The sequence below is a fragment of the Mustelus asterias genome, chromosome 17, assembly GCF_964213995.1.
Source record: "Mustelus asterias chromosome 17, sMusAst1.hap1.1, whole genome shotgun sequence".
NCBI lineage: Eukaryota > Metazoa > Chordata > Chondrichthyes > Carcharhiniformes > Triakidae > Mustelus > Mustelus asterias.
Window position 1 is genome coordinate 67722917 of NC_135817.1, and position 12280 is coordinate 67735196.

Here is a 12280-nt window from a genome sequence, read left to right on the forward strand (position 1 = left end):
GTTGGTGAACGAGACAACATAAGATTGGTAACTAAATTCAGGATTATGCTGAATAATGAGAGACAAGGTTCTACACTCAAATTTCAACAAAATTTTATAATCCACACAGCAGAAAAGATCGGATGAAGCGAGATGAACCAGACTCCCACTTGCACCACTCACAATTCTCACTCTGCACCCTGGACATTCTCTCTTTCAGCTTCTTCTGTTGGGAAAATGATACAAAAGTCTGAAAACACGAACCAACTGTCTCAAGAACAGCTTCTTCCCTCCTGCAATCAAACTTTTGAATGATCCTATCACACATTAATCTGATCTTTCTCTTCACCGTATCGGTAACTGCAACACAATATTCTTCATGCTCTCCTTTCCTTCTACCCTATGTTCATAGAATCATAGATCATAGAACTCTCCAGTGCAGAAGGAGGCCATTCGGCCCATCGAGTCTACACCAACCACAATCCCACCCAGGCTTTATCCCCATAACCCCATGCATTTACCCTAGCTAGTCCCCCTGACACTAAGGGGCAATTTTAGCATGGCCAATCAACCTAACTTGCACATCTTTGGAGGAGGAGGAGACCCACGCGGACGCGGGGAGAATGTGCAAACTCCGCACAGACAGTGACCGAAGCCGGGAATCAAACCCGGCTCCCTGACGCTAAGAGGCAGCAGTGCTAACCATGTACTCAATGAACGGTACGTTTTGTCTGTGTAGTGTGCAAGAAACAATACTTTTCACTGTATCCCCATACATGTGATAATAATAAATCAATTCAATCACTAAGCTTGGCAAACCATAATTCAGTTTGTTTGACCCCCCTCAGCACAAAGGCATCTTTCTATAGAATGGGAAGTATGTTGGAAGAACAGGGCTAATAATATTATTGCTGCTGTGGTAAGATCAGTGAAGGAGCTCAGATACAGAGTGAGTCTGAGGTGCAGGGACAAGTGTCCCATTGCGCGCGCATGCGCACGGCGCCGTGCCACGTCCAGACGGAGGGGCGGGATTTCCCGTTTGAGGGAAGCAGACAGCAGGACCGGCGTCGGGCTCGCTTCAAACCTCCTGCCACAGGTCTGTGCTTCAAACACTGTGTGTGTGTTTATTTTTCCACAAAGCCCCCCCCCCAGCATTGAAGCCGCGAACTGAAGTCTGAGCCGGGACGGCTCCGGTCAAAGCGCCGGGAGCGAGGGGCGGGCTCCGGGCCTACTCCATCCCGAGGCCGGCGCCTCTCACTCAGCTCACACTCACTCCGTCAGCCCTTCCCTCCGGCTGCCGGGCCATTCGTTTTCCACTCCCCGGGCAGCTCCGATTAAATACACCGGAGTTGTGTTTGGATTTTGACGGGGGGGTCATTTCTTTCCCGGGAGAGGGGGAGATGTTGCGCATTAACTGGCAGGAAATAAATCTGCGCCAGTGCGCAGGCGTCTTACTCAATTTGGGGAGGGGGTGGGGAGGGAGTGGGCAGGGCCGGAGAGGGGTGGGGAGGGAGTGGGCAGGGGTGGGGAGGAGTGGGCAGGGGTGGGGAGGAGTGGGCAGGGCCGGAGAGGGGTGGGGAGGGAGTGGGCAGGGGTGGGGAGGGAGTGGGCAGGGGTGGGGAGGGAGTGGGCAGGGGTGGGGAGGGAGTGGGCAGGGGTGGGGAGGGGTGGGGAGGGAGTGGGCAGGGGCTGGTGGGGAGGGAGTGGGCAGGGGCTGGTGGGGAGGGAGTGGGCAGGGGCTGGTGGGGAGGGAGTGGGCAGGGGCTGGTGGGGAGGGAGTGGGCAGGGGCTGGTGGGGAGGGAGTGGGCAGGGGCTGGTGGGGAGGGAGTGGGCAGGGGCTGGTGGGGAGGGAGTGGGCAGGGGCTGGTGGGGAGGGAGTGGGCAGGGGCTGGTGGGGAGGGAGTGGGCAGGGGCTGGTGGGGAGGGAGTGGGCAGGGGCTGGTGGGGAGGGAGTGGGCAGGGGCTGGTGGGGAGGGGGCGGGGGGCTGGAGTGGGGAGGGGGAGGGGGCGGGGGGCTGGAGGGGGAGGGGGGCTGGAGTGGGGAGGGGGCGGGGGGCTGGGGAGGGGGGCTGGAGTGGGGAGGGGGCGGGGGGCTGGGGAGGGGGGCTGGAGAGGGGAGGGGGGCTGGTGGGGGGTAGGGAGTGGGGGGGCTGCAGACAGGGGGAGGGTAGAGCTGGAGGGGGTGTAGGCAGTGCTAGTGGGGAGACGGGGGTGGGCAAGGGCAGGCAGGATTTGTGGGGGTGAGCAAGGTTTGAGAGGGTGAGGAGGGTTTGAGGGAGTGGGGTGAGGAGAGCGCAGCGGGTGGAGAGAAGGAACATCAGAGTGGAGGGGGTGGCTGGTGGGGGAGAGAATGGGCAGAGGTGTTGAGGGGTTTGGGGAATGTTTTAGGAGGGACGGGGTGATGGTTTGGGGAGGGGGATGGTGAGGGAGGATGGAGGAGACGTGGACAGGTTTAGGGATGGGATGCTTTGGGGGAGAGTCTGTCGGGAGAAAGGGAGGAGACTTTTGGAGAAAGTTTCTAAGGAGCAATGTTTTATGGAACTGGGTCAAAACTAATGATTCTAATCTTTTGTGCAAGAATTAGAGAATATTTTGCTTGCATTTTGCCATAAAATTACATTTCACTTTCTTGGTTTGTACTTTTTCCGAAGTGTTGGGTGCAATTAAATATGATATATTGTCAATTCTAGATATTTGGTGAGGTTGGTTAAATGAATTGAAAGAGTATTTCAGGGGGTCATTTGCAGTTTGGTTTTGTCTCATTTAAACCTACATTCTTGCAGCATGCATCTCCAGCAGCTTCTTTGAGTGGATTTGAGCCCTATTTGAGATGGCCTAAACAATGTTTATTAACTGGCCTTGTGCAGAATACCAAATATTCCAACTTTTTCCGTTCCAACCAACATTTTGCCTTCACCCAAATTATCAACCTGCACGTGACTCAGATAAGCATAGTGGTATGATGGTAATTGTAAATGTGGACATATACTGTACACAAGATATTTATTTTCTTTGACAGCTGGAGAAACTTGAGAATTTTGACATTAGTCCATTTTTCAGCATTTTCGTGCATATTTTTCATTTGTAGTTTTTTGATGGAATATAACCTGGCCTACATGACTTGGATCTTTGTGTAGCACTGTACTTTTGAAGTCTAGAATTAGCTATTGGTGATGTTGGAACATATCCCAACTATTTAACTATTGTCAACTCATTTACTATTATAAATTGGTTTGTTACAATTGTAGACAAAGGAATGGAACATGAATATATTAAGCTTTTCTCCATGAGTATTATTTAGGCCTAGGTCATGATATGAGTCAACAGTATTGAAAAAGAAACTGTTGGTTACATACAGTAACAGTCACAGAGCCTAACGCTTCACCAGACAATGACTGACTATATTGCCTTGACTGACTATTTGCTGAATTGTGACTTTACATCTACGATCTGAAGCTTTACTGCAGATGTATATAAAGCTATAGTCTATCATTGTATGTCATTAAATATAAGCTATCGTTGAATATCATTATAAACGATCTGGTTCATTGATATCCTTTAGAGTTGGAAACCTGTCATCCTAGCCAGGTCTGGCATACACGTGACTCCAGATCCACAGCAATGTGGTTTATTTTTAATTGCCCTGAAATGGCCTAGCAAGCCATTTCAGGAGCAATTTGGGAAGGGCAACGAATGTTGGCCTTGCCAGAGGTCCTCGGGTCCTGTGAATGAATTAAAAATAAAACATTTTTGGATTTAATTGCTAATGAGACAGTATGAGTCTTTTCAATATTGTAGGAAATGCAGAATTCAGAAAGGCAACTCAGCAAATGATCACAAATAGAAATGAGTTGCACTCCAGCCTTACTTAACCCTCCTACATCCTTGAACAACCTGCTTGCACTCCAGCCAAACGTCAAAGCTACACTGTCATTCTGACATCAGCCACTAAGATGTTAATGTGCAGTCTGAAAATTAAAGTTGAAGTTGAAACTAGAAGGATAATTTGAATTCCTCCTCTTCGGTTGTGTTGAATGTACCTCAGGACAGAAAATACAAACTGCAGAAACTCTCATGTTTGACTCAATGTTGTTTTACACTCAGGTGAACACCTCGGTCTTCCTTTTTTTAAGGTATCATTAGGTTGTCAGTATTTTCAGTGGATGTTATTTTTTGATATTTTGAAAAAGCAACTACTTGATAAAGAGCAAACTTCCATTTTATATAGTGTTTTTCATGTCCTTAGAATATACAAAGCATTTCACAACTGAATGATCACTTCTGTCCATTAGCCATGAAAATTAGGAGCAGGAGCAGGCCCCTTGAGCCTGCTGATCTGATTGTGACCTCAATTTCACATTTCCACCTAACCATGGAGTGCAAGGCTACTGTGGGTATCAAGGAAGTGAGTAGAATGGTTAATTTGCAGTGTAAGAGGAGAGACCAGAAGATGGCCAAATTGCATTTTTGATACTAATAATCAGTTTACGGTCATTCATTCATTTAAATGTTTCTCAACTTGCTCAAATTTTGGCTGAATTTTTCTCCCTCTCCTATACGTAAAATTGTAGCAGAGATCAAAATTGTGGGGTAGAAAAGAGGGAAGGATTATCTGTTGAGAGATCTCAGCATTTCTCTGGAAGGTCTAGGAATACAGATTTGCAACTTGTCTGGGGGAATGGTGGGACTAGCACATTCCTGTTGCTTGCACAAAGTATTTGACACATTTATTATTCATGAAGCAACCTGAGGCTTTTTTCCTGGTTTCCTAGGTTTCTCCCCATCTATTCCTGATTTAGCGTCTCTGGTTGAAATGTGGTTATTTAGGTGCTGGCAGCCTTTCAATACCTTACCCAGGTGACTATTCTTCAAGGAGGTGCTGAGAAATTTATCACGTTGACAGGTTCTTTGATACTGCATCTGTGCCTGAAGTTTTTTTTTCCACCCTGCATCTACATTGGTAATTTTTGCTCCAGGAATCACTAGATTTTGATGGGAAATAGAAATCCTGCTAAACTTACAGTGTCACAACTGCTGTTTGACTGAGTTCAGGTATTTTAGCACAGCCAAGAATTGTTCCTGGACCTTTACTGCTCTGTTTGTTTTGGGAAGACAATTCCTGAGCAATTTGGTGCTACCAAATTGAACAGTGAACCTGGTTAAGATGTTTTTACTAAGGATGCTTGTAATTGTTTGGTGCTTTACATATAAATTTGCCTGAACTTTGGTGCCTGGGGGGAGGGGGATTTAGCAGCATTGATGTAGAAGTAGGGCTGTAGCATAGCAGTTAGCTGCTATAATGCCAGATTCAATTTTCCATGATCCTTTGGACAAGGAGGTTCTCTGAGCATCTTGTTAAATTGAAGTGATAGTCCATGTCGTTTTGGGGATGGGGGAGCTATACTTTATCTTGGGGTGATCAATCACAGAATCCCTACAGTGCAGGCAGAGGCAACTTGACCCATTGAGTCTGCACTGACTCTGACTGAGTATCTTACACAGGCCATGACCCCACCCTATCCCCGTAACCCCACACATTTACATAGCTATTCCATCTAACCCACACATTTTGGAGCACTATGGGGTAGTTTACCATGGTGAGTCCACCTGACCTGCACATCATTGGTCCCTTAAAGAACCAAGTTTCTCTGTGAGGGAATTATGATAAAGATCCTGGATTCCAGTAAATGATCATGTGACCATGTTGCCTGGAAGAAAACTAATACAGAAAATAAGTCATCATAAGTTGATTATAGGAAGTGGTAATGTATTCAGGTAGTTTAGGTTTTGACCAGGTTGCCCGCAGAAGAAAATACATCTCTCAAACAAAGTGCAGTTGAAATTTTGTGTGTTGTTATAGCCAAAGAGCAAAATTCTTTTAACTGAAGAATTCCAAACAGTGAATTGAACTTCTCGTATAACCAGGCTAGCGAGAGAAAGTTTTAGCTGCAGAATTCTTTTGGTTGAGACGAGGTCATTTGTGTTTGACGCACTCAATCAGTTTCTTATGCAATTGGTTTATTTTCAAGTTGGGACCCAATTTCATGGAGTGTATGGCCACCAAAAATCAGGTTTAAACGAAAGAGAGGAAGATTGTGCATTTATATTATTCCTTTCAGATCCTTAAGTGTATTTTACAGTCGTGTATGGTTAGAAAACCTGTTTTGGGTATTGGTGAAGGTAAATATTGGTCAGGCCACTGGGAATGCCCTTCTGTCTTTCTTTGAATAGTCTCATGGGAACTTTGACATCCACCTGAGAGGATAAACAGGGCCTTGGTTTAACGTTTAATCGGAAAGAAGGTTCCCTCCAATCCCTTAAGAGAAGGCTCAACTGCCTTGTAGGAGATGTTGACCATAAAAAACACTTTAAAAAAAAATATATAAATTGCATCTCATTTCTATATTATTACTTTAAAATTGAATATTTTATAGAATTGCAACCTTAATGTCTTATTTAACTACTGGATACAGTTCCTAGCACTTATGTCACTGCCATTGTTAGAAAATTGAAATAAAAATAGAAAATGCTGGGGAAAAAAATCAACAGGTCTGGCAGCATCTGTGTTAAGGACAATAGAAGGTGCTGATAGTGGCATAAAGGTAAGATAGTGTTATTAGGAGAGTAATACATTTTGCTACCGTACCTTTATGCCACTATTGACACCTTCTATACTGCCATTAATGCTTCCTTTGTCTTGTGCCATCTCTCCTAGCTCCCACCTATCATTGACCTTCCACTTTGCTCCATCCCCTCTTGTGCAGTTAAAATCCATCACATTTCTCCCTCATTTAGCTCTGAAGAAGAGTCATACGGACTCAAAATATTAACTCTGTTTCTCTCTCCAAAGATGCTTCCTGATCTGTTGAGTTTTTCCAACATTTTCTGTTTTATTCAATGCGCATAACTGGCAAGATTACGGATAATTAGAGATAAGGAAGGCTTTCCAGCCTGTATAAATTAATCCTTCTGAAATAACTTTCTGCCTTGATTTCGTGTCCTCTATTCATTGAATTAAGGTTCTAGTTTTTTTCCTATGAAAACTGGCAAGACCGAAAATTCAGCTCAGGTTGAGTCCAGCAGAGGCCAGTTTTGAAGAATTCTACCTGTAATATGAGGTCTGGGTTTCCAGCTGTGCCTTTTAATTATCCTGTACACGAAAACACAAAGTGTTTCAGTATGTGCATCAATCACATCATGATGCTGATTTGAGATTTTTAAATGAATGTAACATTTAAGTCAGTGTAACTATCAAAAATGTAAGGGAGCTGTTTGCTGTGATCTGAGGAAAAATAGATTTGTTCCTATATTACCCAAAATACCCAATACACTTAAATTTTAAGCAGCACCTTTGTAACTGACTACGAGAAGTTTACAGCATGAAAACAGGCCCTTCGGCCCAACTTGTCCATGCCGAACTACTGTTATGAGATTCAACTTACCTTCTCATGGAGCAGGGGCTGGGACTTTCAAGCCCCAGAAGGCCTTGGATGTTTTGCGCATGTACAAACCAGGAGCTTGCAACACGTTCACAATCTGGTGTGTTTGTAGTTCTTTGGGCCAAGGATTGATCCAATGTGCTTGCGCAAAAATAAAATGGTGCAAAAACAGGATCAAGTGATGGGAGTGGAACAGCATAATCGGAAGGGAGCCCCAGAAAGGGAGAGGTCTGACGGGGAGCACCAGAGGAGACAGGAAGACACCACAGTTAAGAAAGAGGCTCCAAGCAAGAAAAGTACTGTGGTTGGTAGACATTAGGTGATGAGAACTGCTCAGAACAAGCCCTGGAGGCGGAAGGGGACTGAGGAGGAGCCCTGGCAGCTAAGATTTGATAGGATAGATAAACTTTTAAAATTATATAGTGTTTTAATAAGAATTGCTTGATTTTTAAATGATGTGGTCATTGGGAATGTACATTGCAACTATTTGGCTATATGAGATGTTAGTGTACCTTTAGAGTTTTTAAAAATTTATGCTCATAGCCTTAGGTGCTGTCATTGTTGGGAGGACAAAAAAAACTGTGGGAAGATCAGGTGACAGGGATTTAATTTTCAGCATCAGTTTGGAGCTGCAGGTTTGAGTTTTAGAAGGGACAGCAAGCTAAAAAGAAGTGTTTTCCCCCTCTCGCTGATGTTTTGAAAATTCTGTTGGTTAGCTGACGGGTGAAAACCTGCTGTTGTTGAGGGCTGGACCAGAGTCTCTCTCTGGTATTTTGGGAAGTTGTCTTGTCTTCAAACTGAATCTCGAGCCTTTGACTGCAGAATTCAATAACGCCTTCGATCCCAGTATCACGTAAGCCTTAGTCTATGCTGTGTTGAACCTGTTTAAAGGGTTGTCTATGGAGGTTGGTTTGATTGGGACACATGATTGTTTGTAATTGATGAAAGTTCTTGCCAATTCTCTTACTATTAATGTTAATTATATTCTGAAGTAAACTTTGTTTGATAAAAGCACAGCACCCTAGTGGGTTACTTGAATTATACCTGAAGTGAAACATCTCATGCTTATCCTAGCCGAATTCAAAATGCAAAACTTATGATTCAGATGGGTTTCATAAAATACTTTGGAATTCTAACCTGAACCATAACATATGTCCCAACTTAATGTGTTAATAACTGATGCAACAAAGATCTTCAGTTTCATCCCAATTATATTAATCAGGGCAACAATTCATCACCTTGTGTACTGTGGCGCAACAGCTATTCACTCTGCATTGTATTATGGAGGACTCTATTCCTGTGGTCTGGCATGAGGTAACTGTGAGAAACTGATGCATCATTCCCATGAAATGATGTGAGGAACAGCATTTATTTGCTTCCTGGATTATACTTAAATATGGGGATGTTGGGAAGAGAGGTAGCAAGAGAGCCACTGGTGAAAGCACTAGGTTTTAAACAAAGGATTGCAAAACACAGCCTTGGGTCTGAACCTGGAGACTCAAATTGTTAATTGTCTGATTTGGCTGTTAGTGATTGCTAAAACAAATTTAAAAAGAAAACAAAATAAATTCATACCTGGCCCCTTTGTTAGAAAACATTTGGAGAAATGCCTGAGTTGAGGTCATATAGTGGTCCTATTGTTGTACTGAATTAAATAAGTTATCGAGATATATGCACACACTTGAACATAAGGCTGCTTGTGGGACGATACAGTGCAGCTACACACGAGAGAATATCTTGGGCAGGCTGTTTCCTTCTATTGTTGCCTCCATTTGATTCTTAAATAATTGGGGAATTTTGCCTCAATTACTTTATCTAGGGAATAAAAAAAACAATGTTTTAATTGATGAGAAACTATTAATTGTAACTGCTCAAAAAGATTTGAGTGTACACAAAATGCAGCAAGTTACCACGCAGGTGCAGCAAGCAGTTAGGAAGGCAAACTGTATATTGGCCTTTATTGCAAAGCGGTTAAAATGTAAGCAAAAGGAAGTCTTGCTGCAATTGTGCAGAGCTTTGGTGAGGCCAGTCCTGGAGTACTTTGTGCAGTTTTGGCCTCCAGACCGAAGGAAGTATACTTGCCTGAGGAATGGTATAATGAAGGTTGACTGGATTGATTCATGGGATATATGTCCTATGAAGAGGCATTGAGAAAATTGGGCCGACACTCTGGAACTTGGAAGGAGAGAGTAATCCAAGTGAAACAGATAAGATTCTGAGAGGTCATGACAGCTTAGATACTGAGAAGTTATCTCCCTTGGCCGGAGGGTCATAATCTCAGGATAAGGGGTCAGTTATTTTGCATTGAGATGAAAAAGAAGGTTGTGACTCTTTAGAATTCTCTATCCTAGAGACTTGTGGATGCTAAATTGTTGGATATTTAAGGCTGAAATCGTTTTTTGGACTCTTAAGGGAAGTAAGGAATATGGAGATTGTGTAGGAAAGTAGATTGAGGTGAATGTTAGCAATGATCCAATTAAATGGCAAAGCAATCTCAGAATCATAGAATCCCTACAGTGCAGAAGGAGGCCATTTGACCCATCAGGTTGCACCAACTCAGCATATCACCCAGGCTCACTCCCCTGCCCTATCCTTGTAGCTCCATGTATTTACCCTACTAATCCCCTTAACCTATGCATCTTGGGTTACTAAAGCACAACTTAGCATGGCCAATCCACCCAACCCATGCATCTTTGGACTGTGGGAGGAAACCCGCGACCGTATGACTTAATCTTGCCCTTATTTCTTGTTCTTGTGCTCTTTGGTTCATTCTATGTATTGGTCATTTTGAATGAACAGTGTCTGTTAGCACTACTAAAATTGCCTTCCACAAGTTTGAATATTTATCCCTTTGTCCTATTTGTCTATTTTACTTTGAAGCATTTTTCTTCATTTTTTTTCCATCTGTTTATCTACTCTCAAGGGTAAAAAGGCAACATTTGTGCAACCTTTCCTCATGACCTTAAACTTTAATATTAGACATTGGCCTTATGACTCTTTGCATCTTGAACATCAGGCACAATGCACTGCAGCAATTCATCAAGGCTCCTTTGACAGCAAGTTCCAGACTGCCACTCCTATTATCTAGAAAGACAAGGGCAGTAGACACATGGGAATGCTACAACCTGCAAGATCCCCAAGTCGCAGACCATCCTGCCATGGAACGATATAGCTGTTCCTTCACTGTTGCTGGGTCAAAATCTTGGAACTCCCTTCCGACAGCGCTGTGGTGTACCTACAACACATGGATTGCAGCAGTTCAAGAAGGCAACTCGCCACCATTGCCCCCACCTCATGGTCATTTGGGGATGGGCAATAATTGCTGACCTAGCCAGCGGCATCTATATCTTGTGAAATAAGTCTCCCTTTATCTTGATGACCAGAATTGAATACGGTACTCAAGATGCAATCTGACCAAAGTTCTGTCCAGTTCGATCATGGCTTCCTTTCATGTGTTTTGCACTGTTTTGGTTATATAGTTTGATATTCTGTTGATTTTGTTAATTGTTATCCAGCAATGTTTGGGCATATTGAGCCTGGATTTACTTAAATTCCTAGGTCTCTTTCAACTTTACTGTTAACACTGTTCATGGAATAGATATATTGCCCCTTTTTTTGCATTATGAAGTACCCTGTACTATTTGATATTTAATTAAATCTGCCACAATCTTTTTTGATCTAACTCATGTAATTTTGAAGTTGTCTGCTCCATTCCTCTGCCCTTTGGAGTTTTGTATAATTTGCATTGGGATTCTAAATCCCAGTTATTGATGTAAACTAGAAGCAGCAATGGTCATGACATTGATTCCTAGAGCACTTTGCTTAGCGCACCCCACTCTGACCTAATTCCTAATAAATGGATTTGGGTTTGTGGTCAGCAATTAAGCGAAAGGGCTTGAAGAAAGCTGCCCATAAACATCTAGCGAATCTGTAGTGTGGTCTATTTTCAAACAGTTTCAATCTCATGTCAAGTTCCAGGCATCGGTAGCAGTAAAGTCAGAAAGTGGGGTAAGCAGCCAATTGCATAGTAATAGTCCCACAGACAGCAAACCAGGAAGTTAAAAGCACCTAATCCCTTCACTTTTAATTCTAAGTTCAGATAGTGAAATAAATAATTGAATTAAGATAGAAGCTAAAATCTTATCCACAGCCTTTCAAAGCATTCCACATTTGTTATTTTTACTACGATGGAGAAATTTAACATTCCACAGATATAAAATTAGCTTTCCAGGGCCAATAAGGGTGCTTAATATGACTTTCTCAAAAAAACCCAGTTACAGTTCATTCAACAAGCTGTAACTTTTTCAAGGGCTTTTACAGCAGGCCCAACAGTGTAAAAGTGGACGTTTTCATCAATTAATTGATTGCTTAGAGGCTGCATTTGTCATGGACCTCACCAGCACATGCTGTGGAGGAACATAGAATCACAGACAACATCTGGATTTCTGTGTTATTCTGCACATTTATGGAGTCCAAATTATTGTCAGTTTCAGTGGCCTAATGTTGGCTAACATCGGCAGTTTCACTGTCATTATCATTGTAAAATCTGTTACATTGTTTGCTGTGCTTCAGCTAATTTCCCACTGTTCGCGCATTTCCTATGTCTTATGAGCCCATGTTGATTACTGTTCACTTTGTTTGTATAGACAATTCTCAAGGTTATTCCTGATCAATTTTATCATTATACACAGGATTGAAATAAAGTCAGTTTGCAGCTGTGCCTGTTTTGTCCTTTTTGAATTTGGATGCCACATTGACCTGTTTGTAATCTGTTGGCACTTTCCCATTGTCCACTGACTCCCACGTAATCATTCAGTTAGCATTTCTCTTCTCTATCCTTTCTCTGCCACATATGCAATTT

General features: G+C 43.1%; 1 protein-coding gene across 1 annotated transcript in view; it reads left to right on the forward strand.

Annotated features, from left to right (window-relative positions):
* The first annotated feature begins 943 nt into the window (after window positions 1-943).
* Window positions 944-12280, forward strand: part of tfg (trafficking from ER to golgi regulator) — a 116523-nt gene continuing 105186 nt past the window's right edge. The window contains exon 1 of the mRNA XM_078232893.1: window positions 944-1075. The gene's annotated coding sequence lies outside the window, so the exon portion shown is untranslated. The remainder of the gene's footprint in view (window positions 1076-12280) is intronic.